The sequence below is a fragment of the Bufo bufo genome, chromosome 2, assembly GCF_905171765.1.
Source record: "Bufo bufo chromosome 2, aBufBuf1.1, whole genome shotgun sequence".
Lineage (NCBI taxonomy): Eukaryota > Metazoa > Chordata > Amphibia > Anura > Bufonidae > Bufo > Bufo bufo.
The window spans coordinates 774,592,816-774,620,743 of NC_053390.1; the positions used below are offsets into that span (position 1 = coordinate 774,592,816).

At 46.5% G+C, this 27,928-nt stretch overlaps 1 long non-coding RNA gene across 1 annotated transcript; it reads left to right on the forward strand.

Moving 5' to 3' along the window:
* Positions 1-11,056: 11,056 nt before the first annotated feature.
* LOC120991807 lies at positions 11,057-26,422 on the forward strand. Its single transcript, XR_005776821.1, has 3 exons — positions 11,057-11,067; positions 17,006-17,014; positions 26,221-26,422. It is a non-coding gene; the product is annotated as an uncharacterized LOC120991807 (long non-coding RNA).
* Positions 26,423-27,928: the final 1,506 nt, after the last annotated feature.

Here is a 27,928-nt window from a genome sequence, read left to right on the forward strand (position 1 = left end):
GCCCCCCCTAATGTGCCAGTAACAAGAGGCCCCCCCTAATGTGCCAGTAACAAGAGGCCCCCCCTAATGTACCAGTAACAAGAGGCCCCCCCTAATGTACCAGTAACAAGAGGCCCCCCTAATGTACCAGTAACAAGAGGCCCCCCTAAATGTGCCAGTAAAACTATTGTACATATAAAAAAAAACACTTATACTTACCTCCATGTCAGCGATGCGATGCAGGCCTCTTCCTGCCTGTGTCCCGCGATGCGCGGCTTAGGCGGCGCGATGACGTCATCGCACCGCCTGCGACGGCCTCTGATAGGCTGCCGGCCTAGTGCCTGCAGCCTATCAGAGGAAGGGGAAGGGACATGCCTCTCCCTCCCCTGCCCGTTTGCTCTCACAGCACAGCCATCTGTATCACTGTCCTGAGGACGGCGATACAGATGACTATGGAGATGAGCGCTCATCTCCCTGTGCCCTGCGGCCGCCCCATCTCTGAGCAGCTCGGGGGGGGGTAATTGGATCATGTGACGGACCATGTGATGAGCGCAGTGACGTCACCACAGGTCCTTTTCCTCAAAGAAGAAGAAAGAAGAGAAGTCGGGCTGCGCAAACAATTGGATTAAGGTGAGTTTACTTTTTCTTTTTTTTTTAACCCCTCCATCACTATTTTACTAAGCATTCTGTATTAAGAATGCTATTATTTTCCCTTATAACAATGTTATAAGGGAAAATAATAAAATCTATAGAACACCTAACCCAAACCCGCACTTCTGTGAAGAAGTCCGGGTTCGGGTCTGGGTACCAAACATGTTGATTTTTCTCACGCACCTGCAAAACGCATTAAAATGTTTTGCACTCACGCGGAAAAATCGTGCATTTTCCCGCGACGCACCCGCATCCTATCCGGCCCAAATCCATGACGCCCGTGTGAAAGAGGTCTTAGTGTTTTCCATTTTTTGCATCTTGTTCCTGTATTGAGTAGATGTGAACAGACAGTTTTTTCCTTGTGTCCTGACAACACTTCTTGTCCCATGCTCTGATAGCTTTCAGTTATCAAATGGATCCCATAGCATCAGATCAAAAATCAGCTTTCGCCTCTCTAGCACAGGTGAGAAAATCAAATAACAGGTCTGATTGCTTTGCCCCTACAATTACAGTGAATTCCCAGAGCACAGGGGAGCACATTTACTAAGCTCGCCTTTTTCTTTCGGAGTAAAAAAAAACCAAGCGTATTGGCAAAGACTGTCTACAATTTGCGCCTCTTTTATTATCCTTTCATAAATCTGGTATGTCTTTTTTGGTTAAAGTCTGACATCTAGTGGTCGTTTTCTTGTAAGAGAGATTCAAATTCACTAAACTGGTCTAAATAGTATGAGCATGAAAAAAAGTGAGCTGAATTTTGGAGCACATCTCCATGAAAGTAGGCAAATTGTGGCGCAACTCACCACTCAAAACAGAGACAGAAAAGTATGCCAGCCCCGGGGTGGCCATAGATTTGACTGTTTTTACAACAAAATCTGGCGCAAAATAAGGCGCATCTACATAAATAGGACATAAATTAGGCGCAAAATTTACAAAACTTCTGAATTTGTCTTAAAACTCAAAACAGGCGCCAAAACTGTTGGTAAATGAGACTTAAAAAATAAAAAGACAGTTGTAAACAGGCTTTTTACTCATGAAAATGTTCCTAGGGTGTTATCAATGGGGCACAAAAGTTGTGAAATTGTTAACTACACCAAAGTACTGTACATTATAGGTCATTATGACAGCGGTATTACTAAAAATATACCGTGCTAATTCTACCTGAGCGCTAAAATGATGAAAAGGAGGCATAAATCCATATGTAATACATTACAGTAAACCTGTCCTAATACTTTAATATGTTACTTATCCAGTTAACTCTGCGATTTCTCTAAGATAAACGTGCATCTAAGCGGCAGTAATCTCTCCAATTTCGAGATAGGATCCACTTCCTGTACTGATTTTATATTGTTGTTTACTGGGCCACAAATGTTGAAGGAAGAAGCAAGATAATAAGAGTGTCAAATAATATGGCCACATATTAGCCGTACATGGACTCAAACAATCTTAGATCGGACAACTACAAAGGACCATTACCAACACTCAGGGTACATTCACACAACAGTGAAAAAAAGGCCATTATATTATTTAGAGATATAAAAGGCCCCTGTTGCAGTATTTCCCAAAAAAATTACTCCCCTCACCACAGGCGCAATCAGGAAAACTTGCTCTGCACTGGAGGCAGCAGAACCTGATGCTCCCAATGTGGTGACGTCACCTGATCACTCTGTGAGCATCAGGTCCTGTTAGACGGGTGTACTAATGTACTTCTGTCTAAATGGCCATAAAACACAGGCCCATTGATTTCAATGGTGTCCTCCTGGCCATCAAAACAGCTTTATATCAATCTGCTCAGCTCCTCCTGGTCTATAACATGCTGCCTGCAGATTGCACTGCATTTTCATGGTGACATGGTGACAGGTTCCCATTTAGGTTGTGTCTTAAATCACCATGAATTTCATGCATTTTGGTGACTTTTTTTTTCAATTCATAAAATGTTCAACATGCCTGTGGAAAAATGGCTGAAAAATAATCCATAACCAAAACATGCTTTATTTTGAAACAAAAAGATCACTAACCCCACAAATGCCACCAAACGACATGTTGTACAGTTCCCTATAGACTTTAATAAAACATCTGGTCAAAAAAATAAACCAAAAAGGCTGAAAAAAATGACACAAAAATGTGTGTAAAACAACCTTTCAAAGGGTTGCCCGGGTATATTTCCTTTTTCAAAAGGCAAGGAATACTTTACAGTGTACCTGAGTTTTTAACCAGCAGGGTCAATATTAGAGTAGCATTGTCATTAAAATGCAATGCACTGTAGGGATAGTGCATTGCATTTTAAAAGCAATCAAAAAGCGGTGTGTTATAGTCTCCTTGTGGGACTATTAAGTGGTTAAAAAAAAAGTAAATAAAAAAACTCATATAACTCATAAATCCTACGCTTTTTTTTTCCATTCAAAATGCGCTTTTCAATTAAATTTTTTTTTAAAAATCTTCCCCATATGTTTGGTATTGCCACGTCCGTAACAACCCAGACTACATAAATATCATGTAAATTATCCCCTACGGTTTTTGCCACCGAAAAAACGTAATAAGCGATCAAAAAGCGCCATTTACTCCAAATTGATATCAATGAAAAATACAAGTTGTCCCGCAAAAATCAAGCCCTCACACAACTCCATAGAAAGAAAAGTAAAAAAGTTATGTGTCTTGGGAGGCGGCAATGCAAAAACATTTTTTTCTTTTTTAAAAAAAAGGGTTTTATTGCAAAAAAGTAGTAAAATGTAAAAAAAAGCTAAAAAAAAGGAATTTGGTATCACTGTAATTGTACTGACCCAGAGAATAAAGATATTATGTTATTTATTCCGAAAAATTAATGCCGTAAAATTTATAAAGTAAAAACGCAGTTTCAGTATTGCTGTTTTTTTCCATCTCCCTCCCAGAAAGAGTTAAAAAAAGTTAATCAGAAAGTTATGTGTACCCTAAAATGGCACCACTAAAAACTACAACTTGTCCTGCAAAAAACAAGCCCTCATCAAGTTGAATGGGTCTCGATCCGTCCCGGACGTTGCCCGTGCATTGGAGACCGCAAATTGCGGATGCACGACGTTCGTGTGCAAGAGGCAATGGTCAGCAAGGCCCAAAACAGGCTGGGCACTAAGAGGTTAATGACTATATACAGTGCTGCACTGGTACAGGGTTATAGCATTCTTCTCCAATAACTTTTGTCCTTCACTAGTCCTGATATGTGTTGACCCGGTAAAGGTTACTTGATGCTCATACTGATGACTCCATCTCAAATTAGATTACATTCTTCTAAACTAATCACGTTGTATTATGCATACGTGTACTGCTCTAAATAGCATTCAATGTTGGATAACCTTCATTCTCATTATCTGCAAATCACCTTTCCTTCGTCAAACTATGATTAATTTAACAGACCCATAAGAATGCATCAAATGAGCAAAGCAGCTTAAGAAAGATAATCTTAGATCTTCAGTGACTGTATCCTTCTGTCTACTTAATAAAAATGAGATCATTCGTCAATAACCCATCTCCATTTTTGTTGACACGTGTCAAGGGTCAGAAGGCAATAAGCAAATGCAGGAAGTTAAAGGGACTTTCCAAATGTTTGATACTGATAAACTATCCTCAGAATAGGTCATCAATATCTGATCAGTGGGGATCGGACTCCTGGCACCCTCCGCCTATCAGCTGTTTGAAGAGACTGGAGCGCTCTACGAGCGTCGTGGCTTCTTCCTAGGCCAGTGACGTCACGTTCATCAGCCACATGGCCTAGGCGAGGCTCAGTCCCATTAAAGTAAATACTAAGCAATACTAAGCACAGCAGCTATCCAATGGACGGTGCTGGGCTTGAAAATGCAATGAGTGAAAATCTTGGCTCAATGCACACCGAAATCCACAATGAAATCCAAAAGTAGCAAAAGTGGATTTCATTGCAGGTTTTGGTGCAGATTTATTTATGGGAAAGTTGCTTGATAGAAATTACCGTAATAATAAAAAAGGGGCCATCCTTTCTTAAAATTATTTATCAAGTCAGCATGAAGGTAATGTCTAATATTCTATTTAAATAGACACTAAACCTAAATCACACCATTGTCGCTTAACGCAACAAATACACATTGCGGTAATACAACAAATCACGTTAATGTGACCATCATGGCGCAGATGGTGTCAAAATAAGACTGATTACATCTGTACAATCCTTGGGCGTTGAACAAATTGTGTGTGACATAAGAATGTGTGTCACATAAAAAAACATTATTATGGGGTATTGGGAAATATTTTTGAAATTGGCCAACCCCTTTAAGAAGAAAATCATAATTACCTTAAATATGTACAATAACAAAATTTACTGATAGAAATATGTGGCGAAACCAACCTCGCCCCTGGGTTTTGGAGGGGCCTGGCTGCTGGCCTCTTGCCCCAGGATTATGGGCCCTCTCATCAGCCAGGCCTCATTTGTTCACAAAGGACTTGAACTAACTTGAACTCCTGGTCTAATTCGTGCCATGTTGGGATGTTAAATGTCTGTGTATTGCAAAGGGTTGTGTCATTGTATGTTTAAATGGTGATCTCTGTTCTGTTGTCCCCACATGTCTATTGGTGATTTCCCTTTGTCTTGAGAGATAATTGGATTACTCCTCGGGTGTCTCCAGGGCAGAGAGGAGGAAACCATGATGCATTGTGGGGATGTATTGTCTCTGTGTCACAGTCTTCATTCTGGTCCCCTAGGGGCGTGTACACCAGATGGGCTTGGTTGTTTTATACCTCCCTGTGGGCGGACCTGTAATTTGCAACAACTGTAATAAAAACCAGGCTGGGTGTGCCAGCACCTCAGACCACTGCTTGACCCTCAACACGGAGCCTTGTCTCGTTATTGGGGGGATCCACTGTATGCTGTTAGAGACTGATTGCCAGGAGTGTAGGCTGATTAATGTTCGTCTGCTAGCAGCTATTCGTGAGGTTCCAGTTTGGAGTGCTATTTTGTATCCAGTTCGGGAGGTTGGTGTTCTGCAGTAGCTGTGCCTGTCTCTCAGAAAAGGGGCATATCGCCTAAACAAATTTTAACCCCTTGTCTGCTTAAACGGTCCGTTACATTGGTGGCAAGCAGCGGGATCGTTCCTACAGCCAGAAGGACAGCTACAGGAGACACCATTTCTTTGGATTTTACAACTTAAGGGCAACGCATGTCTCAGTACAGAGACCCTAAAAGCACCAGGATGGAACCAGCAGTGGAGTACAGATACTCTGTTGAGGAATTTGACCGTATGATGTGGTTGCGGCAGAGCTTCTTCGGACCCAATCCAGCTGAGAAATCCGTGAAGTTCGTGAGGAGTCTAGTGTTCAAGACCCTACTATACCGGGCAGAAGGTGATGGTCAGCTGCCATGTTGGGTGGACCTCCACCGGAAGTTACAGTTGCGGGACAGAGAGAGCTCAGTCTCCTCTCCCCAGCGGCAGAGTGTCCAGCAGGGAATTGGGAGCCCAGTCTCCATTCCCCAGCGGCAGTGTGAATTGCAGGGAATTGGGAGCCCAGTCTCCATTCCCCAGCGGCAGTGTGAAGTGCAGGGAGAGGAGAGCAGCGTCCTCCCTCTCCAGCGGCAGGCTGAGTTATAGGGGGCAGAGGTAGTTGTTCCTGCCCCCCAGCAGCAGAGTGATATGTCGGGAAGGCAGTGTGAAATGCAGGGAGAGGAGAGCAGCCTCCTCCCTCCCCAGCGGTAGGCTGAGTTACAGGGGGCAGAGGTAGTTGTTCCTGCCCCCCAGCAGCAGAGTGATTTGCCGGGAAGGCAGTGTGAAATGCAGGGAGAGGAGAGCAGCGTCCTCCCTCCCCAGCGGCAGGCTGAGTTACAGGGGGCAGAGGTAGTTGTTACTGCCCCCCAGCAGCAGCATGATTTTTTGGGAATTGGGAGCCCAGTCTCCATTCCCCAGAGGCAGAGTGTCCAGCAGGGAATAGAGAGTCCAGTCTCCATTCCCCAGCGGCCGTGTGATGTACAGGGAATTGGGAGCCCAGTCTCCATTCCCTAGCGGCAGGCGGAGTTACAGGGGGCAGAGACAGTCGGTCCTGTCCCCCAGCGGCAGAGTGTCCAGCAGGGAATAGAGAGCCCAGTCTCCTTTCCCCAGCAGCAGGACACTGTATTGGGAGCGGAGACGGTCGGTCGCCCTCCCCAGCGGCTGGAAGTATGTATGGGAGAGGAGCTTGTTACCACCTCTCACCAGCCAGTGGCGTCTCTAGCTTTCAAATTTTGGGGGGGCACACTGGGGGCCAGGACAAAAGTAGGGGGGGCAGCTATAACAATGTTACATTTACACAAGTACGCTTAGAAATGCTGCAATACTTTACCCAATACCTAAAACCGCAACAAGGAAGAAAAGTCCAGCTGTCTGTGGATGACACTTTTATAGAGAGGGGGATCTGTGGATGACACTGCTATGGGGGGGATCTGTGGATGCCACATACCGTATATAGCATCTTATGCTATATGTGTCATCCACAGATCCACCCCATGACAGTGTCATCCCCATTTCCCCCTCCATAACAGCGTCATCCACAGATCTCCCTCCCTATAACAGTGTCATCCACAGATCTCCCTCCCCGCCTCTCACAGGAGTGTACATATATAAAATAAACATATTTCACATGAACACTTACAGTTACTTGGCTTGGCCCTTGGGGATCTCGGACGCCACTTCCACACTTTGGCTGGGGGCTCGGCGGAGCTGATGTTGTGTTTTATCCTAATGAGAAAGATTTCATAATAAGGATTTGGGGAAGGGGCAGAGGGATAGCAGAGCAGGGAGAGGCTGGTGCTGCTACTAGGGGGTCATACCATGGGGGAGTAATAAAACCCACCATAATGCCCCCCAGTAGAAATAATTCTCCTTATAATGTGCAAAACATACCCCCTTATGCCCCCAGTTGAGCTAATGTCCCCCATATTGTGCCAGTATAAAAAAAAACTATATAGTGCCCCAGTAAATGCCTCCATAGTGCTCCTCTCCCCCCTTCCTGCTAGTGCCCCCCATAATGTACCAGTATAAAATGCCCCATATATCGTGCCCCAGTAGATGCCCTCAGTGTCCCCCATAATTTGCAAGTATAAAATACCCTTTCTTACTGCCCCCCGTAGATGACTCCAGAGTACTCCTGTCTCCCCTTCTCCATAGTACCCACCATAATGTGTCCCAGTATAAAATGCTACTGTACAGAGCCCCCCATATAAAACACCCCTTCTTTGTGGCCTCAATAGATGCCGCTATAGTGCCCACCAATAATGTGCCAGTAATAAGTGCCCTCAATAACGTGCCACTGCCAGTAACAAGAGCCCCCCAATGTGCCAATAATAAGCCCCCATCACGTGCCAGTAACAAGAGCCCCCATCACGTGCCAGTAATAAGCCCCCCATCACGTGCCAGTAATAAGCCCCCATCACGTGCCAGTAATAAGCCCCCATCACGTGCCAGTAATAAGCCCCCCATCATGTGCCAGTAATAAGCCCCCCAATGTGCCAGTAATAAGCCCCCCATTACGTGCTAGTAATAAGCCCCCCCATTACGTGCCAGTAATAAGCCCCCCATTACGTGCCAGTATTAAGCCCCCCATCATGTGCCAGTATTAAGCCCCCCCATGTTCCAGTATTAAGCCCCCCATCATGTGCCAGTATTAAGCCCCCCATCGTGCCAATATTAAGCCCCCCCATCATGTGCCAGTATTAAGCCCCCCAATCATGTGCCAGTATTAAGTCCCCCCCATCATGTGCCAGTATTAAGTCCCCCCCATCATGTGCCAGTATTAAGTCCCCCCCATCATGTGCCAGTATTAAGTCCCCCCCATCATGTGCCAGTATTAAGTCCCCCCCATCATGTGCCAGTATTAAGTCCCCCCCATCATGTGCCAGTATTAAGTCCCCCCCATCATGTGCCAGTATTAAGTCCCCCCATCATCATGTGCCAGTATTAAGTCCCCCCATCATCATGTGCCAGTATTAAGTCCCCCCCATCATCATGTGCCAGTATTAAGTCCCCCCCATCATCATGTGCCAGTATTAAGTCCCCCCCATCATCATGTGCCAGTATTAAGTCCCCCCCATCATCATGTGCCAGTATTAAGTCCCCCCCATCATCATGTGCCAGTATTAAGTCCCCCCCATCATGTGCCAGTATTAAGTCCCCCCCCATCATCATGTGCCAGTATTAAGTCCCCCCCATCATCATGTGCCAGTATTAAGTCCCCCCCATCATGTGCCAGTATTAAGTCCCCATCATCATGTGCCAATATTAAGTCCCCATCATCATGTGCCAGTATTAAGTCCCCATCATCATGTGCCAGTATTAAGTCCCCCCATCATCATGTGCCAGTATTAAGTCCCCCCCATCATCATGTGCCAGTATTAAGTCCCCCCCCATCATCATGTGCCAGTATTAAGTCCCCCCCCATCATGTGCCAGTATTAAGTCCCCCCCCCATTGTAATAAGCCCCCATAATGTGCCACTAACACTATTGTAAAAAAACAAACAAAAAAAACCCACTTATACTTACCTCAGTGTCAGCGATGCGATGCAGACTCTTTCTGTGTCCCGCGCTGTAAGGCTCAGGCGGCGCGATGACGTCATCGCGCCGCCTGCGTAGGCCTTTTGATAGGCTGCAGGCACTAGGCCGGCAGCCTATCAGAGGAAGGGGAAGGGACACGCCTCTCCCTCCCCCAGTGGCGTAGCGTGGGTTGCCAGCACCCGGGGCAAGCCAAAAATTGCGCCCCCCCTACCCCAGGCACGCCCCTTTTAACAGATACTGTAGTAGATCACCTGCAGTCCTATGTAACACCACAGATAACACAGTGATAACTCTGAGTACAGATAATGTAGTAGATGGGTGTAAGCCCCCAGAATTCAGAACACACACAGGGTGACCTGAAGTCTGGGGCCGAATGCGGCAGGGTGGGCCATAATCTCAATCTCCTCCCCCAACCCTACTGTGAAACAGATATGTGGATGGACATTATTATTACAGTATAATACCGCCCCATACCTGTTACATCCAGTGACGTCTCCTGTGATGTAGACTCTCCTCGACGTCTTCATTCAGAGATAAGACCGCCATGATACCTTCTTTCAGCTGCTTCTCGTCTCTGCAGAGTTTCACAGAATTTTTTTTAGGTTCCTCACTTTACTCTCATCCTCTCCTTCCTGGTGTCTCAACACTGTCATCCTGCTGCCCCCCAATACTGTGCTAGAGCCAGACAGATAGTCCCCCATTCCTCATATTATTTTCCCTGTATATTATAATGGCCCCCTCTTTGTTAATAACACAATAGCCCTCTCTTTGTTATTAATATAATGGCCCCTCTTTGTTATTAATATAATGGCCCCCTCTTTATTATTAATATAATAGCCCCCTCTTTGTTATTAATATAATGGCCCCCTCTTTGTTATTAAAGAGGGGGCCATTACATTAATAATAAAGAGGGGGTCGATACATTAATAATAAAGAGGGGGCCATTATATTAATAACAAAGAGGGGGTCATTACATTAATAATAAAGAGGGGGGGGGCATTACATTAATAATAAAGAGGGGGCCATTATATTAATAATAAAGAGGGGGCCATTACATTAATAATAAAGAGGGGGTCATTATATTAATAACAAAGAGGGGGTCATTACATTAATACTAATGTATTGGCCCCCTATTTATTATTAATATAATGTCCCCCTCTTTGTTATTAATATAATGGCCGCCTCTCCCCTCCTCTCACCTAATTACACAGGGTGGGACTCTGCACTCAGGGACTGTCACTCACTCTGGGTCGCTTGAATCACTCTCTGCCTGGAGTCTGGACTTCAGTTCTGCATCTTCATTCATGCTCCGGCTACTGGGCTGGCTCTGCACTCACTGCCTTTCCAGCCTGGGAGGTGGGCGGAGCCTATCGGGAACTGCCGTGCATGCCCCGCCCCCTCTCCCCTCCTCACTCTGCAGCCGGACGCTGTGTGAAGACGCTGGCGGCTCACTTAGGGGGGCATTTTAGTTGGGGGGGGGCACAGCATGATGTAGGGGGGGGGCCGTGGCCCCCTCTGGCGACGCCACTGTCCCCAGCGGCAGCTTAACGCACCAGGGGGAGACAGTAAGCCCCACAACAGTGCAGATGGGACCGTGGTCTCTGCACTTACAGCACAGGGGGTAGAGACAGTCGGTCTCCCCCTCCAACAACCAGGCTCCAACCAGGCTTCTTCCATGGTAACGCTGGCACCAGGGCAGAGTACCGCTGATACCTGCCCACAAAGCAACCTCCACTCCAAGCCAGGGAGCAACACAGAGACCGGGAGTACCAGCTACCAACCTAACCTTGGTGGACTCACTGGACAGAGACAGGCTACCAAATTCAACAGGTCCAGTATTGGGTTGTGGGTGGACTGCCAGACTAACTCAGGTACTGACCGTGAGGTCAGGTATCTGGTTAGTCTTCCCTGGGAGGGGGAGATGTGTGGCGAAACCAACCTCGCCCCTGGGTTTTGGAGGGGCCTGGCTGCTGGCCTCTTGCCCCAGGATTATGGGCCCTTTCATCAGCCAGGCCTCATTTGTTCACAAAGGACTTGAACTAACTTGAACTCCTGGTCTAATTCGTGCCATGTTGGGATGTTAAATGTCTGTGTATTGCAAAGGGTTGTGTCATTGTATGTTAAAATGGTGATCTCTGTTCTGTTGTCCCCACATGTGTATTGGTGATTTCCCTTTGTCTTGAGAGATAATTGGATTACTCCTCGGGTGTCTCCAGGGCAGAGAGGAGGAAACCATGATGCATTGTGGGGATGTATTGTCTCTGTGTCACAGTCTTCATTCTGGTCCCCTAGGGGCGTGTACACCAGATGGGCTTGGTTGTTTTATACCTCCCTGTGGGCGGACCTGTAATTTGCAACAACTGTAATAAAAACCAGGCTGGGTGTGCCAGCACCTCAGACCACTGCTTGACCCTCAACACGGAGCCTTGTCTCGTTATTGGGGGGATCCACTGTATGCTGTTAGAGACTGATTGCCAGGAGTGTAGGCTGATTCCTGTTCGTCTGCTAGCAGCTATTCGTGAGGTTCCAGTTTGGAGTGCTATTTTGTATCCAGTTCGGGAGGTTGGTGTTCTGCAGTAGCTGTGCCTGTCTCTCAGAAAAGGGGCATATCGCCTAAACGGATTTTAACCCCTTGTCTGCTGAAACGGTCCGTTACAAAATATATCCAGGGGCGGATTAGCCACAGACCCTACATGGAAATTTCCCAGTGGGCCGATTCCCAGGGGGCCTCTCACGCCTTCTTGATGACCGCAGACCAGGTACATAATGATCTGATGCTCAACAGCCACAGATGCCCTTCTGAACTCAATAGTAATACCATCCTAATGATGGCGATAGTGTTGAATACTGTGGTTGGGGCGGCAGTATTTTGTGCTGTCCTGTGGTATTTGGTTCTGCTGGGGCGGTATTCTGTGCTGCACTATGGTATTGCAGGACCCGCCTACTTCTGTCGTCCCCTGCCTGCTTGTTTTGTCCCGTCTTCTGTCAATTTGGACCCACCTACAACATGGGGCCACTTTTAGGTTTTTTTCCAGGGCCACTTTAAGGTCCCAATCCACCCATGAATACATCTACCATGAGTGATTTGATGATTTTTTTTAGCACTCTTTAACAGTGGTTTCACCACACCACCACACCCTATATCCAGTCTACTATACAGCATGAATAGATAACGATTAAGGCTACTTTCACACTCGCGTTTGGTGCGGATCCGTCATGGATCTGCACAGACGGATCCGTTCAGATAATACAACCGTCTGCATCCGTTCAGAACGGATCCGTTTGTATTATCATTAACATAGCCAAGACGGATCCGTCTTGAACACCACTGAAAGTCAATGGAGGACGGATCTCACAAACAGAAAGCCAAAACTCCAGTGCGAAAGTAGCCAAAACAGCTTGCTGTCCTTTCACTACTATGGAAGTTCCGAAAAAAAGCCAAGCAAGTGTGCTCGGCTGTTTTACAAAGTCCTCTAGAGGTGACTGGAGAGTAAGCAGCTCAAGCCGGGCCACCTCTCCATTCACCTCTATTGGACTGCTGGAAATAGCCGTCTATTTTCGGAACTCCAGTAGCAGAGAACGGAGGGTGGGCATGCACAGCTGCTCTCTTTGTGCTTCGGGTGCCCCACTCTGGAGATACGAGCAGGTCCCACCCATCACCCGACAACAGGGGCGTAGCTATAGGGGGTGCAGAGGTAGCAGTCGCTACCGGGCCCAGGAGCCTGAGGGGCCCAAAGACCCTTGTGCCACATAAGACACTGGCATTATAGAAGGTGCATGCAGGTCAATTTACACCTCTGGCTGGAGGGAAGGGGTTAGGTGAAGAATTTGGCATAAGGGGGTGCCCTTTCAATGTTTGCCTCGGGCAGCAGGAAGGCTATGTGCTCCCCTGCCCCTTGCCAACAAGCACTAAGAGAATGGGGGCCCAAGCTGAACTCTTGCACCAGGGCCCGTAAGCCTTTAGCTATGCCCCTGCCCAACAATGATAGCATATTCTAGCAATATGCCATCACTGTCCCAGATGAGAATGCCCCTTTAAATCACAATTCATATACAAATAAGGCATATACTGTAGATAGCACAATAATCAGAGAACAATTAAAGAGTATAAAAAAAATCATTACAGGCGAGCGCAGACATTAATATCATTATTGGGCATATATACACCATATGACAATGGGTTGCTAAGATTAATATTTATTATTCACTGAGTAGCTGTATGGTAAAGCATTCTATTATATATTATACATATATCTTACAAATTTATATTATGCTCATATAATAATTCATATATTAATAATATACAAGTAATTGTAATGATAATTACTGTGTAGTCTCACTGAGTAGCTGTATAGTAATGCATTGTAGTGTACACTGCCTGTCCCAAAAAAAAGTTGGCAAACAAAAAAAAAGATTCTCAATGGGGTTCAGGTCTGGACTCTGTAGTGGCCAATCCATGTGTGAAAATGATGTCTCATGCTCCCTGGACCACTCTTTCACAATTTGAGCCCGATGAATCCTGGCATTGTCATCTTGGAATATGCCCGTGCCATCAGGGAACAACAAATCCATTGATGGAATAACCTGGTCATTCAGTATGTTCAGGTAGTCGCTGACCTCATTCTTGGAGCACATACTGTTGCTGAACCTACACCTGACCAACTGCAGCAACCCCAGATCATAGCACTGCCCCCACAGGCTGGTACAGTAGGCACTAGGCATGATGGGTGCATCACTTCATCTGCCTCTCTTCTTACCCTGATGCGCCCATCACTCTGGAACAGGGTAAATCTGGACTCAGACCACATGACCTCCTTCCATTGCTCCAGAGTCCAATCGTTATTCTCCCTAGCTAAATTGAAGCCTTTTTTTCTGGTTTGCCTCACTGATTAGTGGTTTTCTTACGGTTACACAGCTGTTCAGTCCCAATCCCTTGAGTTCCCTTAGCATTGTGCGTGTGGAAATGCTCTTACTTTCACTATTAAACATAGCCCTGAGTTCTACTGTTTTTCTTAGATTTGATTCCACCAAACGTTTAAGTGATCGCCAATCATGATCATTCAGGATTTTTTAACCAGCCACATTTCTTCCTCGAATACGATGGGTCCCCACTATCCTTCCAGTTTTTAATAATGCGTTGTACAGTTCTTAATCCAATCTTAGTAGTTTCTGCAATCTCCTTAGAGGTTTTCTCTGCTTGATGCCAATGATTTGACCCTTCTCAAACAGACTAACATCTTTTCCACGACCACGAGATGTGTCTTTCCACATGGTTGTTTAAGAAATGAGAAGCAACTCATTGCACCAGTTATATATAAAATACCTTATTGCCAGCTGAAAGATAATCGCCCATGCAGTAATTATCCAATAGGAGGCTCATAACTATTTGCTTAGCTAAATCCAGGTGGCGACTTTTTTTTTGGGACAGGCAGTGTATTTTATACACATATCTTACGAATTTATATTATGTGCATATCATTAATAATATATTTATTATTACAATTATTTGTGTATTATTATAACTTTTTAGTCTCACAGAGTAGCTGTGTGGTAATGCTTTCTATTATCGTATATTATACATATATCTTACAAATTTATATTATAGTATATTTATCATTACAATTATTTGTATATTATTACTGTGTAGTCCAAATAAATCGAATAAAATATTGTTATAATTATCACCCTTGTTATAATAAATTATTTTAGTTGATTATGTTTCCTAATGTATATCTAGTAAACGCTCAAAAAAAACAAAAAAAAAAACATGACAAACTACATAAAAGGGCCGAGTTCTCCTTCACATGGCACCGTACACACAGAACATGTGTTCCCTTGTAATAAGGCCACAACTCCCAGGGATTTAAAAGGGATAAAAGATAAGATTTTTGTAACAAGTTAACCAGCTCGGAGGAAATGTTCTCTGCTACAATGTCACCCATAGAAGTTTAGAATGTCGTATAAGGTGAACTTCCATGTAAGCACTAATGGGAAACACAATACTCTCTTCTTGACTGGCAGAGCAGAAAAAAGAACTTAAGGGGACTTATTCTTGTAATTTCTTGAATGCTTAATTGGGAGAAGCAAGGGAGTAATGTTGAATATATTGATTGTGAGATCTGGTAACCTGCGGGTAGCGCTCAACGTATGGAACAATATGCCTTCTTTGCTTATCTTGCACTAAGTTTAATATTTGATCTCTAATTTCCTTTGTAGGGGAAGAGTGTTTCAGCTCAACAAGAGTCTGAATGAAATGATGCATTGCCTCTCTCCATTCACTGGTCATGGGATCCCGTCCCCCAGACATGTTGGGGTTTAAACTCATTGTCCTGATGCTATGGGACTACAACTCCAGGTTACAGGATCATTTTCCCTACAGGACAAAGAGTTAGAGTGTGACATCGTTTTCACAGAGTTCTCAGAAGTAAAATAAATTCAGGAACAAGAAATTGTTGTATGGGAGTGAGATGGGGGGGGGGGGGGGGAGAGGGCTGCGAGGAGGGGGCAGAAGAAAGCTGGGAAGGAGAGAGAGCTCCAAAAAAAGAGGGCAACAGATGAAAGGACAAACATGTTATTCAGAGGAGATATACCAAAAATATGTCAGACAAAACTTTTAACCCCTTCCCACACAACGTTGTAGATGCACAGTGTCATCGTTCATGCTCATCTGCCAGTACCGTACAAATGCCGAGCCATAATCATACTGGCAGCCACGCAGGGGAGGTTGTTTTTAACTACTGCCACCCTGCAGTAATGGCAGCGATCAGAGAAAACATATAAAGTTTTACTTACTTAAATATATGCAAATGAGCCTCTAGGAGCAACGGGGGTGTTGTCATTACACCTAGAGGCTCCGCTCACTTTGCAACTACCATGCCCTTTGCACTTTGATGGAAGGGGCCAGGCAGTGTAAATGTGATCACAGCTGGCCCCGACTTCTCCAAAAGTATTGTGCTGCGCCGTGCACTTCAGTATCTAGCGCAGGCGGAGTACAGGAAAGAGGCCCGCAGCCGTGTCAGACTGGAGTGCCTAGGGCCCACCAGTAAAATTTATTTTGGGGGCCCACCGTACGGATACATTCAAATATTACCTCCTCACACAGCACCAAGGTGCTACCAGATGATTGAATATAGGGGTCCCTGCAGCAACTTAAGGAAGGTAGGTCCTGGGGAGAAGAGGACACTGGCTAGCTTTCCTCTATACCTAGAAGTCATCTCAGCTCTGACCGTGTCTATAATAATAAACTGGGGAGTTTCTTTAATAATCTATCATAGGATGGTTGAGGTGCTGTACATTGAATATATGTATATAGTGCAGTAAGTCTACTGTGTTATGTGCCACTTGTGCACGGGAGTGGGAGACTAGGGGGTCCACCTTGCTCAGGGGCCCACCGGGGGATTTACCTGTACCCCTGTGGGCCAGTCTGAGCCTGGCTCACAGTACAGAAGAGAACAGCCTGTGCGGCAGTTGCAGAGAGAGCAGAGCCTCTAGGTGTAACAGCAACGCCCCCGTGGCTCCTAAAGGCTCATTTGCATATATTAAAACATCATTTTTCTCAGCAATGCGGACACATATGAACATGGGACCAACACAGACGTCTTCAGCTGCCAAGTGCACATGTAACAGGTCAGTCAGTGTCATAGCTACAAATCTGCCGACAGATGCCCTTAACCACCTCCGGACCGCCTAACGCAGGATCGCGTTCCGGAGGTGGCAGCCCTGCGCACAGTCACGCATATATGCGTCATCTCGCGAGACGCGAGATTTCCTGTGAACGCGCGCACACAGGCGCGCGCGCTCACAGGAACGGAAGGTAAGAGAGTTGATCTCCAGCCTACCAGCGGCGATCGTTCGCTGGCAGGCTGGAGATGTGTTTTTTTTAACCCCTAACAGGTATATTAGACGCTGTTTTGATAACAGCGTCTAATATACCTGCTACCTGGTCCTCTGGTGGTCCCATTTGTTTGGATCGACCACCAGAGGACACAGGTAGCTCAGTAAAGTCCCACCAAGCACCACTACACTACACTACACCCCCCCCCCCGTCACTTATTAACCCCTTATTAGCCCCTGATCACCCCATATAGACTCCCTGATCACCCCCCTGTCATTGATTACCCCCCTGTCATTGATCAACCCCCTGTAAAGCTCCATAAGACGTCCGCATGATTTTTACGGATCCACTGATAGATGGATCGGATCCGCAAAACGCATCCGGACGTCTGAATGAAGCCTTACAGGGGCATGATCAATGACTGTGGTTATCACCCCATATAGACTCCCTGATCACCCCCCTGTCATTGATTACACCCCTGTCATTGATCAACCCCCTGTAAAGCTCCATTCAGATGTCCGCATGATTTTTACGGATCCACTGATAGATGGATCGGATCCGCAAAACACATACAGGCGTCTCCCTGGAGCCTTCCAGGGGGGGTGATCAATGACTGTGGTGATCACCCCATATAGACTCCCTGATCACCACCCCTGTCATTGATCACCACCCCTGTCATTGATCACCCCCCTGTCATTGATCACCCCCCTGTAAGGCTCCATTCAGACATTTTTTTGGCCCAAGTTAGCGGAATTATTTTTTTTTTTCTTACAAAGTCTCATATTCCACTAACTTGTGTCAAAAAATAAAATCTCACATGAACTCACCATACCCCTCACGGAATCCAAATGCGTAAATTTTTTTAGACATTTATATTCCAGACTTCTTCTCACGCTTTAGGGCCCCTAGAATGCCAGGGCAGTATAAATACCCCACATGTGACCCCATTTCGGAAAGAAGACACCCCCAGGTATTCCGTGAGGGGCATATTGAGTCCATGAAAGATTGAAATTTTTGTCCCAAGTTAGCGGAACGGGAGACTTTGTGAGAAAAAAATGAAAAATATCAATTTCCGCTAACTTGTGCCAAAAAAAAAAAATTTCTATGAACTCGCCATGCCCCTCATTGAATACCTTGGGGTGTCTTCTTTCCAAAATGGGGTCACATGTGGGGTATTTATACTGCCCTGGCATTCTAGGGGCCCCAAAGCGTGAGAAGAAGTCTGGTATCCAAATGTCTAAAAATGCCCTCCTAAAAGGACTTTGGGCACCTTTGCGCATCTAGGCTGCAAAAAAGTGTCACACATCTGGTATCGCCGTACTCAGGAGAAGTTGGGGAATGTGTTTTGGGGTGTCATTTTACATATACCCATGCTGGGTGAGAGAAATATCTTGGTCAAATGCCAACTTTGTATAAAAAAAATGGGAAAAGTTGTCTTTTGCCAAGATATTTCTCTCACCCAGCATGGGTATATGTAAAATGACACCCCAAAACACATTCCCCAACTTCTCCTGAATACGGCGATACCACATGTGTGACACTTTTTTGCAGCCTAGGTGGGCAAAGGGGCCCACATTCCAAAGAACAGGTCATTTACCTACTTACCACACATTAGGGCCCCTGGAAAATGCCAGGGCAGTATAACTACCCCACAAGTGACCCCATTTTGGAAAGAAGACACCCCAAGGTATTCCGTGAGGGGCATGGCGAGTTCCTAGAAATTTTTATTTTTTGTCACAATTTAGTGGAAAATGCTGATTTTTTTTTTTTTCATACAAAGTCTCATATTCCACTAACTTGTGACAAAAAATAAAAACTTCCATGAACTCACTATGCCCATCAGCGAATACCTTGGGGTCTCTTCTTTCCAAAATGGGGTCACTTGTGGGGTAGTTATACTGCCCTGGCATTCTAGGGGCCCAAATGTGTGGTAAGGAGTTTGAAATCAAATTCTGTAAAAAATGACCAGTGAAATCCGAAAGGTGCTCTTTGGAATATGGGCCCCTTTGCCCACCTAGGCTGCAAAAAGTGTCACACATCTGGTATCTCCGTACTCAGGAGAAGTTGGGGAATGTGTTTTGGGGTGTCATTTTACATATACCCATGCTGGGTGAGAGAAATATCTTGGCAAAAGACAACTTTACCATTTTTTTATACAAAGTTGGCATTTGACCAAGATATTTATCTCACCCAGCATGGGTATATGTAAAAAGACACCCCAAAACACATTCCTCAACTTCTCCTGAATACAGAGATACCAGATGTGTGACACTTTTTTGCAGCCTAGGTGGGCAAAGGGGCCCATATTCCAAAGAGCATCTTTCGGATTTCACAGGTCATTTTTTACAGAATTTGATTTCAAACTCCTTACCACACATTTGGGCCCCTAGAATGCCAGGGCAGTATAACTACCCCACAAGTGACCCCATTTTGGAAAGAAGAGACCCCAAGGTATTCGCTGATGGGCATAGTTAGTTCATGGAAGTTTTTATTTTTTGTCACAAGTTAGTGGAATATGAGACTTTGTATGAAAAAAAAAAAAAACATCATTTTCCGCTAACTTGTGACAAAAAATAAAAAGTTCTATGAACTTACTATGCCCATCAGCGAATACCTTAGGGTGTCTACTTTCCGAAATGGGGTCATTTGTGGGGTGTTTGTACTGTCTGGCCATTGTAGAACCTCAGGAAACATGACAGGTGCTCAGAAAGTCAGAGCTGCTTCAAAAAGCGGAAATTCACATTTTTGTACCATAGTTTGTAAACGCTATAACTTTTACCCAAAGCATTTTTTTTTTACCCAAACATTTTTTTTTTATCAAAAACATGTAGAACAATAAATTTAGAGCAAAATTTATATATGCAGTTTTTTTTTGCAAAATTTTACAACTGAAAGTGAAAAATGTCATTTTTTTGCAAAAAAATCGTTAAATTTCAATTAATAACAAAAAAAGTAAAAATGTCAGCAGCAATGAAATACCACCAAATGAAAGCTCTATTAGTGAGAAGAAAAGGAGGTAAAATTCATTTGGGTGGTAAGTTGCATGACCGAGCAATAAACGGTGAAAGTAGTGTAGGTCAGAAGTGTAAAAAGTGGCCTGGTCTTTCAGGGTGTTTAAGCACTGGGGGCTGAGGTGGTTAAAGAAGCCCAGTCACCTCTCCTAACATGTCTGTTTTAAGAAAGGATTATAGTCCCCATGAAATATGAATTCTGGAGCATCTTTCATTGGAACTCTGCATTGTGCTGTTCCTTAGTTATTCTTACTGCAAATTATGAATAAATTGACAGTTGTGTGTTACCAGTTGGGAGTGTGTCTCTACATGCTCTAACACATTTTCATATTTTTTATGCTGTTCACCGTATGGTACAAAACAAAATGTGATCCCTTTATAGTATGGGTCATTACAAGAGCTGCAACACCAGTTACATATATATTTTTACGTAAATTAACGTGTTTGCAACTGAAAAAAGGCAATCCTTTGTTTTTGTTTTTTTACTTTACCACTAGGGAACTCAAACATGCAGTCTACAGGATCATTCATATAATACACTGTAATGCTTCTGTATTGCAGTGTATTATGTCACTTACTGTACTAAGCAGGGTTGAATAGGCATCTGTACATGGCAGGCCTCTGGCTGCCATAGCAACTCCTTGGCACTCTGCAGTGAGGGGTGTGAGAGGGAGACCCCATCTCTCTCTCTCTCTGACCACTCAGCTGCTGAGGTTAGCATTAGCAGCATCTAAAGGGTTAAATTGCCAGAATCTGAAGAAACTCCAATTCTGGGACTCATGGCAAGGTGCCAGATGTATAATACACCTGCCACCTGCAATTGATGGTGCCAGCACAGCTCCTGAGCCCACACCATCACATGTACAGCAGGTTGCTCTAACGACCTGCTCTCAGAACCATACATGTACAACATTTGGTGGGAAGGAATTAGGCTAGAAAGTAGGAATTATCTACTGATAATTGGATTTCCAGCAGACCATCATGACAGCACCACCGAAGGAGGAGGGTCCCTCTAGACACTATCAGACCAGGAACACAGAGAGGTTTCACCATCAGACTGGCCCAAAGGGAAACAGGTGAATCCCCTGGTGGACCCTTGACCAAGGGTTGGGCCCTCAGTCCCTTAACTCCTGTACAAGTGACACATGACACAGTAGACTGACTGCACTACATACAGACAGGCAGCATATCAACCAGCCTATGCGTCCATATAAAATAACTGAGTATCCTGCCAGTATCTTCTTTCTCAAGGGACCCATGTTTTTTAAGACCCTGAATGGATCCCCATAATCAATCATCTTGAGCAGCTTGCTGCTACCTTCCACAGTGTGAGCATGTGTTCCTGGCTCACATACGGCTCATGCACATAACTTTGCTGTGTTTTGTGGTCCAAAACATGGATGCCGCCCGTTTTCCTTCCACAAATTGAAGGGGTTGCCCATATTAGAAATGCGGAGTGCTGTCCGCGTTTTTTGCAGCCTGGATGCGGAACCAAACAATGTTCAAGTGCATGAGCACTTTAGGAGAACCCTAGTAAAAGGCAGGAGCCAGTAAGAATGATACTGACAGCGTCTCTAGGACAGAACAGCCTGAGGCACAGGCTACTACTGAAAAAAAAAAAAAAAGTGTGTTGGTGTAGTAGGTATTCGCAAATGGAGGCAAGGTGATATTTGCATGAATCTGTACAGTGAGCCCCAGTATGAATTTTACTGGTGGGCCACAGGACACTGTCTCACCACCCTCCAGTATTCTCCATATCACTACACCAGGGTGGACTTATTAAACCCAATAGGAAGTCCATGTGTTAAATTCATAGAGCAGGCAATAAGGAAAAGAATGTTAGGATGTTGCCTGATGGACTACTGGTCCAACTTGGACCACTAGAGCAGTACCCGATTACAAGGGTCTGGAGAGGGGGTGGAGGGAGGCAAATCCTAAAGGACAATATGTATCAGGCAAATCCTTGGTTAGACAGAACAACCTTTTGGCAACATCAGGAGGGGATTTGACATTTGAACCAAAGATGTTGTTTATCAAACAGAAATATGCCTAAATTAGGCTTATTCCTGGCGCAAAGGTCCTTTGCTCCACAATCTGCAACTTCTCCCCGCTGACTCCAGATCTAAAAAAAAAAGGGGGTGGTGGTGTGGGGGCGGGGAAGGGCCGGCAGGGTTACCATTACTGTTTTAGGCGTACAAAATGGTCTAAACGTAAGATAGCTAGGAAGCTGTCTTACATTTAGAAGTGGCGGAGGATCCGTTGAAGTTAAGTAGAGGCCGGTGCAGAGGTTAAGACCGGCGTCTAAAATGCCGGTCTTAATAAATGTGCCCCCAAATCTTCAAGAATTCTTAGCTATTTTGAGAACCACCCATCAAATGTAAGGAATAACGAGATTTTTGTATAAATTACCAGTAAAATCTCTTTTTCGCTCTTCCTTGGGGGACACAGGAGACCTTGGGTATAGCTCAGCTCCCTAGGAGGCGTGACACTAAGTGAAAAATATTAAGCCCCTCCTCCAGCAGCTATACCCTCAGCCCGGAGAGAAAGACTACCAGTTGTGTGTCCAAGTAGTGAGAAAAAAAGGCAATGACCAACAAAGTGGAAACCAAACAAGTCAACTACCCGACAGGGGCAACCAAACCGTAACCTGTACAACAAATAACGAAGGGTGGGTGCCGTGTCCCTCAAGGAAGAGCGAGAAAGATTTTACTGGTAAGTTATACAAAAATCTCGTTTTCCTCGCCCAATTCCTTGGGGGACACAGGAGACCTTGGGACGTCCGAGAGCAGTCCAAGAAGGGACCCTGCACCCTGTAAAACTTGGTAAAGGTGTGCAAGGAAGACCAAGTGGCCGCCTTGCACAATTGTTCAGCCGAAGCCCGATGTCTCTGGGCCCAAGAGGCACCGACCGCTTTGGTGGAATGAGCGGTGACACCGAAAGGCGGAACCCTGCCCTTGGCGCGGTAAGCCTCAGCAATAGCCAATTTGATGAAACGGACGAGCCACCTTGCAGGGCCGCCAAACCCTTGCGCGGACCCTCCGGAACTACAAAAAAAAGAGAGTCCGAGCGACAAAAGGAGCCGGTGATCTCCAAGTAAATCTTCAAGGCCTTAATGTCCAAGCAGTGAAGTTCCCGTTCCCGGGGGTGGGCACAGAGCGGGGATGACGATGTCCTCATTGAGATAAAAGGCGGAGACCACCTTCAGAAGGAAGGAAGGGACGGAGAACAACCTTATCTTGGTGAAAGACCAGAAAAAACTCGGAACAAGAAAGGGCCACCAATTCGGACACCCGTCTGAGAGACGTGATGGCCACTAGGAACACGACCTTACAAGACAAAAGTCGTAGGGAGATCTTCCGTAACGGCTCGAAGGGGGAAAGCTTGTAGCGCCGAGATCACAATATTCAGGTCCCAGAGTGGAATCGGGGAATGGTAAGGAGGAAACGAGTGAGCCACTCCTTGGATGAAGGTCTTGACAGGTCCAAGAGGAGCCAGGGGACACTGGAAGAGAATGGACAGCGCAGATATCTGACCCTTCAAAGAACTGAGACCCAGCCCCAGGTCCAGGCCGGACTGGGGGAAGGACAGAAGTGTGGGGAGAGAGAAACGGAGAGGGGGAACAGCCAGATTCTCACAGAATCCCAAATAAGACCTCCAAGTCCGATAATAGATCTTGGACGAGGCAGGTTTCCGGGCGCGGATCATGGTGCAAACTACATCCGCGGAAAAACCCTGTTGTGTCAAAACCGCGGTCTCAACAGCCACGCCGTCAAACTTAGCGACCTGGAATGCTGGTGGAAGATCAGCCCTTAAGAGAGGAGATCTTCTCTGAGAGGTAACGGCCAAAGGGCGTCTCCCAAGAGCAGCATCCGATCGGCGTACCAAGACCGGTGAGGCCAGTCCGGAGCGATCAGGATCGTGGGAATGCCTTCTGCCGCGATCTTCCGGAGAACCCGAGGCAGTAAGGGAAGTGGAGGAAACACATACAGAAGGGAAAATTCTTGCCAGGGAAGAACAAGGGCGTTGGCGCCATACGCCCTCGGGTCCCTTGCCCTGGCCAGGAAGGTGGGGAGCATGTGGTTGAACCTGGAGGTCATGAGGTCCACATCCGGACGACCCCAACGAAGGCAAATGGACTTGAACACGTCCGGGTGTAGCGACCACTCGCCCGGGTCGATGGTGGTCCGGCTGAGGAAGTCCGCCGTCCAGTTCTCCACGCCTGGAATATAAATTGCTGACAGGGCCGGAATGTGAGCTTCCGCCCAGAGGAGAATGCGGGTCACCTCTCGCATTGCCGCGGCGCTGCGAGTGCCCCCCTGGTTGTTTATGTATGCCACTGCCGTGGCATTGTCCGATTGGACACAGACAGGACGACCTTTTAGCAGGGGAGTCCAGTGTCGGAGCGATAAGAAGATCGCCCTCAATTCCAGTACGTTGATCTGAAGCTTGGACTCCGATGGAGACCAAGTGCCCTGGACGGACAGGGGAGGAAACACCCCTTTCCCCCATCCCTGCAGACTGGCGTCGGTGGTAACCACCTGCCATGTCATTGGAAGGAAGGATTTCCCTTGGAAATGAAGGGCCGGTCCAGGCTCTCCGGTGATTTGTGCCAGGTAGAGAGGATCGCCCTTTGAAAGGTGCGGGAATGAAACTGCGCAAACGGAATCGCCTCGAAGCAGGCAACCATTTGTCCCAACACCCGCATGCTGGATGGGAAGGACGGGCGGCGGTGGTGAAGAAAATTGTGAACCGACTGGTGGAGGGCCAGACGCTTGTCCGTTGGGAGACGGACCTCTACCGCCTCCGTGTCCAGCAGCATCCCCAGGAAGATCAACCGTCTGGAGGGAATCAGGGAAGACTTGGGAAGGTTGAGAAGCCAGCCAAACTGTCCCAGGGTCTCCAGTGCAAGGTCCACACTGGCGGACGTCTGAGGAAAGGAGGGCGCCTTGATAAGGACGTCGTCCAAGTAGGGCAGTAGAAAAACACCCCTGGAGCGGAGCAAAGCTAGGACAGGGGCCAGGACCTTGGTGAACACCCGAGGAGCCGTCGCTAGGCCGAAGGGAAGTGCGACAAACTGTTAGTGATCGTTCCCCACTGCAAAGCGAAGGAAACGATGGTGACACAGAGCGACCGGAACGTGGAGGTAGGCATCCTGGATGTCGATTGATGACATAAAGTCCCCCTACTCCAGGGAGGCCACCGCAGATCGGAGGGACTCCATCCGGAATCGCCAAAGGCGGAGAAAACAGTTTAGCCGTTTTAAGTCCAGGATCGGCCGCACCGAGCCTTCCTTTTTGGGGACCACAAAGATGTTTGAGTAGAACCCCTTGAATTGATCCGCCGGAGGCACAGGAACGATGACTCCCTTGTCTAGTAGGGTGTGAATGGCTGCCGAGAAGGCGGCCGCACCCTTGGGGTACTGCGGAGAACGGGACCGAAAGAAACGATCCGGGGGGGAAGAGAAGCAAACTTTATTTTGTACCCGGAGAATACAATTTCAAGCGCACAGGCATCGGAGACGTAAGCCTGCCAGACGTCCCTGAAAAGGAGAAGGTGGCCCCCCATCCGGGTGGGTGGGGGCGCACCTTCAGGCTGAGGGCTGCTTGTAACTTACGCCAGGTGGGCTGTGCCCGAAAAAAGGGCTTCTTGTGTCTGTCTTGGGAGGGACCGGAGGATGGACCGGCTGCGGGTCGAGGCTCGGAGGACCTGCGGGAGGATCGAAAACGGAATGAACCAGAACGGCCTCGAGTGGCGCTCTTGGTCCTGGGCTGGGGAAGATGGGTGCTCTTTCCACCCGTGGCTTCAGAAATAATTTTGTCTGAAAGGGTCCCGACGCTGCTGGAAGTTGCCGCGTGCGGACCTGCCGCTGTATATGTGAGGTCCGCCACCCATGAGCCCGGCAGGAAGCCGATAACCCGCCGGCATAACGGTGGAGCAGAGGGGGGAAGGAGGCAAATGTGCGCTCGGTCAGACGGAAGGTATGTGGAGGCGGCGTCTGCCACCCAGATGTATGCAAGGACCGCAGATGTGGTCCTGGATGTCTAGTGAAGGAAGTAGAAGCGCTGCGGGGAGCCGCAGCGGCGGTGATCCTCAATGAAAGGAGAGCGCGATAGAAGCAGGCCACCTGGGAGGCCCCCCAAGGATAAAGAGGGGGAAAAGAAGCCTGCAGATCCCTAGAAATAACGGACCCCAAGTAGCCAGTGGAGGAGCAGTTGATGCCTGTTTGGGGAGGGGGAAGGGTTTATAGGGCTGGAGCAGCCACCTCTCACCATTCTGCAGTCTTCATCCTCTGTCCTTTCCAGCAGGGTCTCCCCTTCAGCTACTGGCACCGCAGTGGCAGGACGCTGGAAGAGGGACTTGGCGTGCGGGCGATCCTTACGCTGGCGGGATGCAGGGGAGCTAAGCTGCCCTGGTCCACCTTGTCTTCTGTGGGGGAGGCAGCAGTGTGGATGACCGGCACTGGCGCAACTCGACCCCGGGGGAAACAGAGGTCCAGGCGTCTCTGTTGTCCCTGGAAAAATAAAAGATCCAGATTGAAATAAAATTAAAATAAAAAATAAAAGGAGAAAAAAACAGCCCTGCAGAGCAGGGAGTGTCTTGTCTCCTTGGACACTAAGCAAAAAACTGGTAGTCTCTCTCTCCGGGCTGAGGGTATAGCTGCTGGAGGAGGGGCTTAACAGTTTTCACTTAGTGTCACGCCTCCTAGGTTGCTGAGCTATACCCAAGGTCTCCTGTGTCCCCCAAGTAATTGGGCGAGAAAACTCAGTTTGGTGGTTATGAGGGACGCAAATGATCTGATTCTGAAAAAAGGTAGGACCCGAAAATTCAAGTTGGTTTGTCATCTAAAAAGTAAAGGTCTGGTTTTCAAGCATAAATGAAAAAATGAAGCATACGTTATCACAATCTGATAGAGCCTGTATTTTTAAGATTTCTACTCCGAATCAATGCAGCTAGTTTCAGATCCTGAACATCTTGGTATAGCAAGGGCCTTGATGAAAGAGATCTTCGTCTGGATATCCAAGAGTCCAAACCCCCTGAAGGACAGATCTTCACATCAACTCCCCATCACAAGAGATTTATGCCTTACCATAGAATAGGGTGCTTGCAAATTGTTCTTTTTATGTAATGTTATTTAATGCTTTGTAATGTTCCAGCATAGTTATTAGGGATGAGCGAATCGACTTCGAATGAAACATCCAAATTCGATTCGCATAAAACTTGGTTCCAATACTGTACGGAGCTCTGTACACTATTTGAATGTATTGGCTCCGATGAGCCGAAGTTATTGCTTTGCGAAGTCTCGCGAGACTTCGGGTAATAACTTTATAAAGTAATTTGTACTGTAAAAACCATTTCCCGAACTCTGGTTCGGATCCAAGGATTTTTAGGTTTTCAGCCTAACAATTTTGGGAGGGGGATGGGGGTTTATGAAGCAGACACCGCCTTTTAATTCTCTAGATTATTTATTTTTTTACAATTACTGCCGGCAGATATTATCTCTTTCACTGATTATTTCTGGATTATTGTTTGACAATTGAAGTTGTTGACCTCCGCCATTACTAATCCTTTCTTAAGCTTAAATATATGACATTACATAGCACCGAGGTTACACACATTTCACAATGTTCCTGTATCAAATTTAATTTGAAGATTACAGTATCTTAATATAAACCTTCCAAACAATGGCTCTCCTTACAAGACATGGTTGGATACAGGTTCTCTGTCCTATTAAGGCTCCAAAAAATTATAAAAGCCAAATATGCAGGGGGACATTTCTGTACACAACCTTTACACATAGCCGCACCCCTATTCAGCTTCATACTACAGGTAATTTTTACTGGATTCCTATGAGGACTGTGCTGGTGATTGCAGTAAGGTAAAGATACCTTCATGGCTCTGGAACCATTCAAGGTCAGCTCATAGCTTGTTTGTTTAGAAG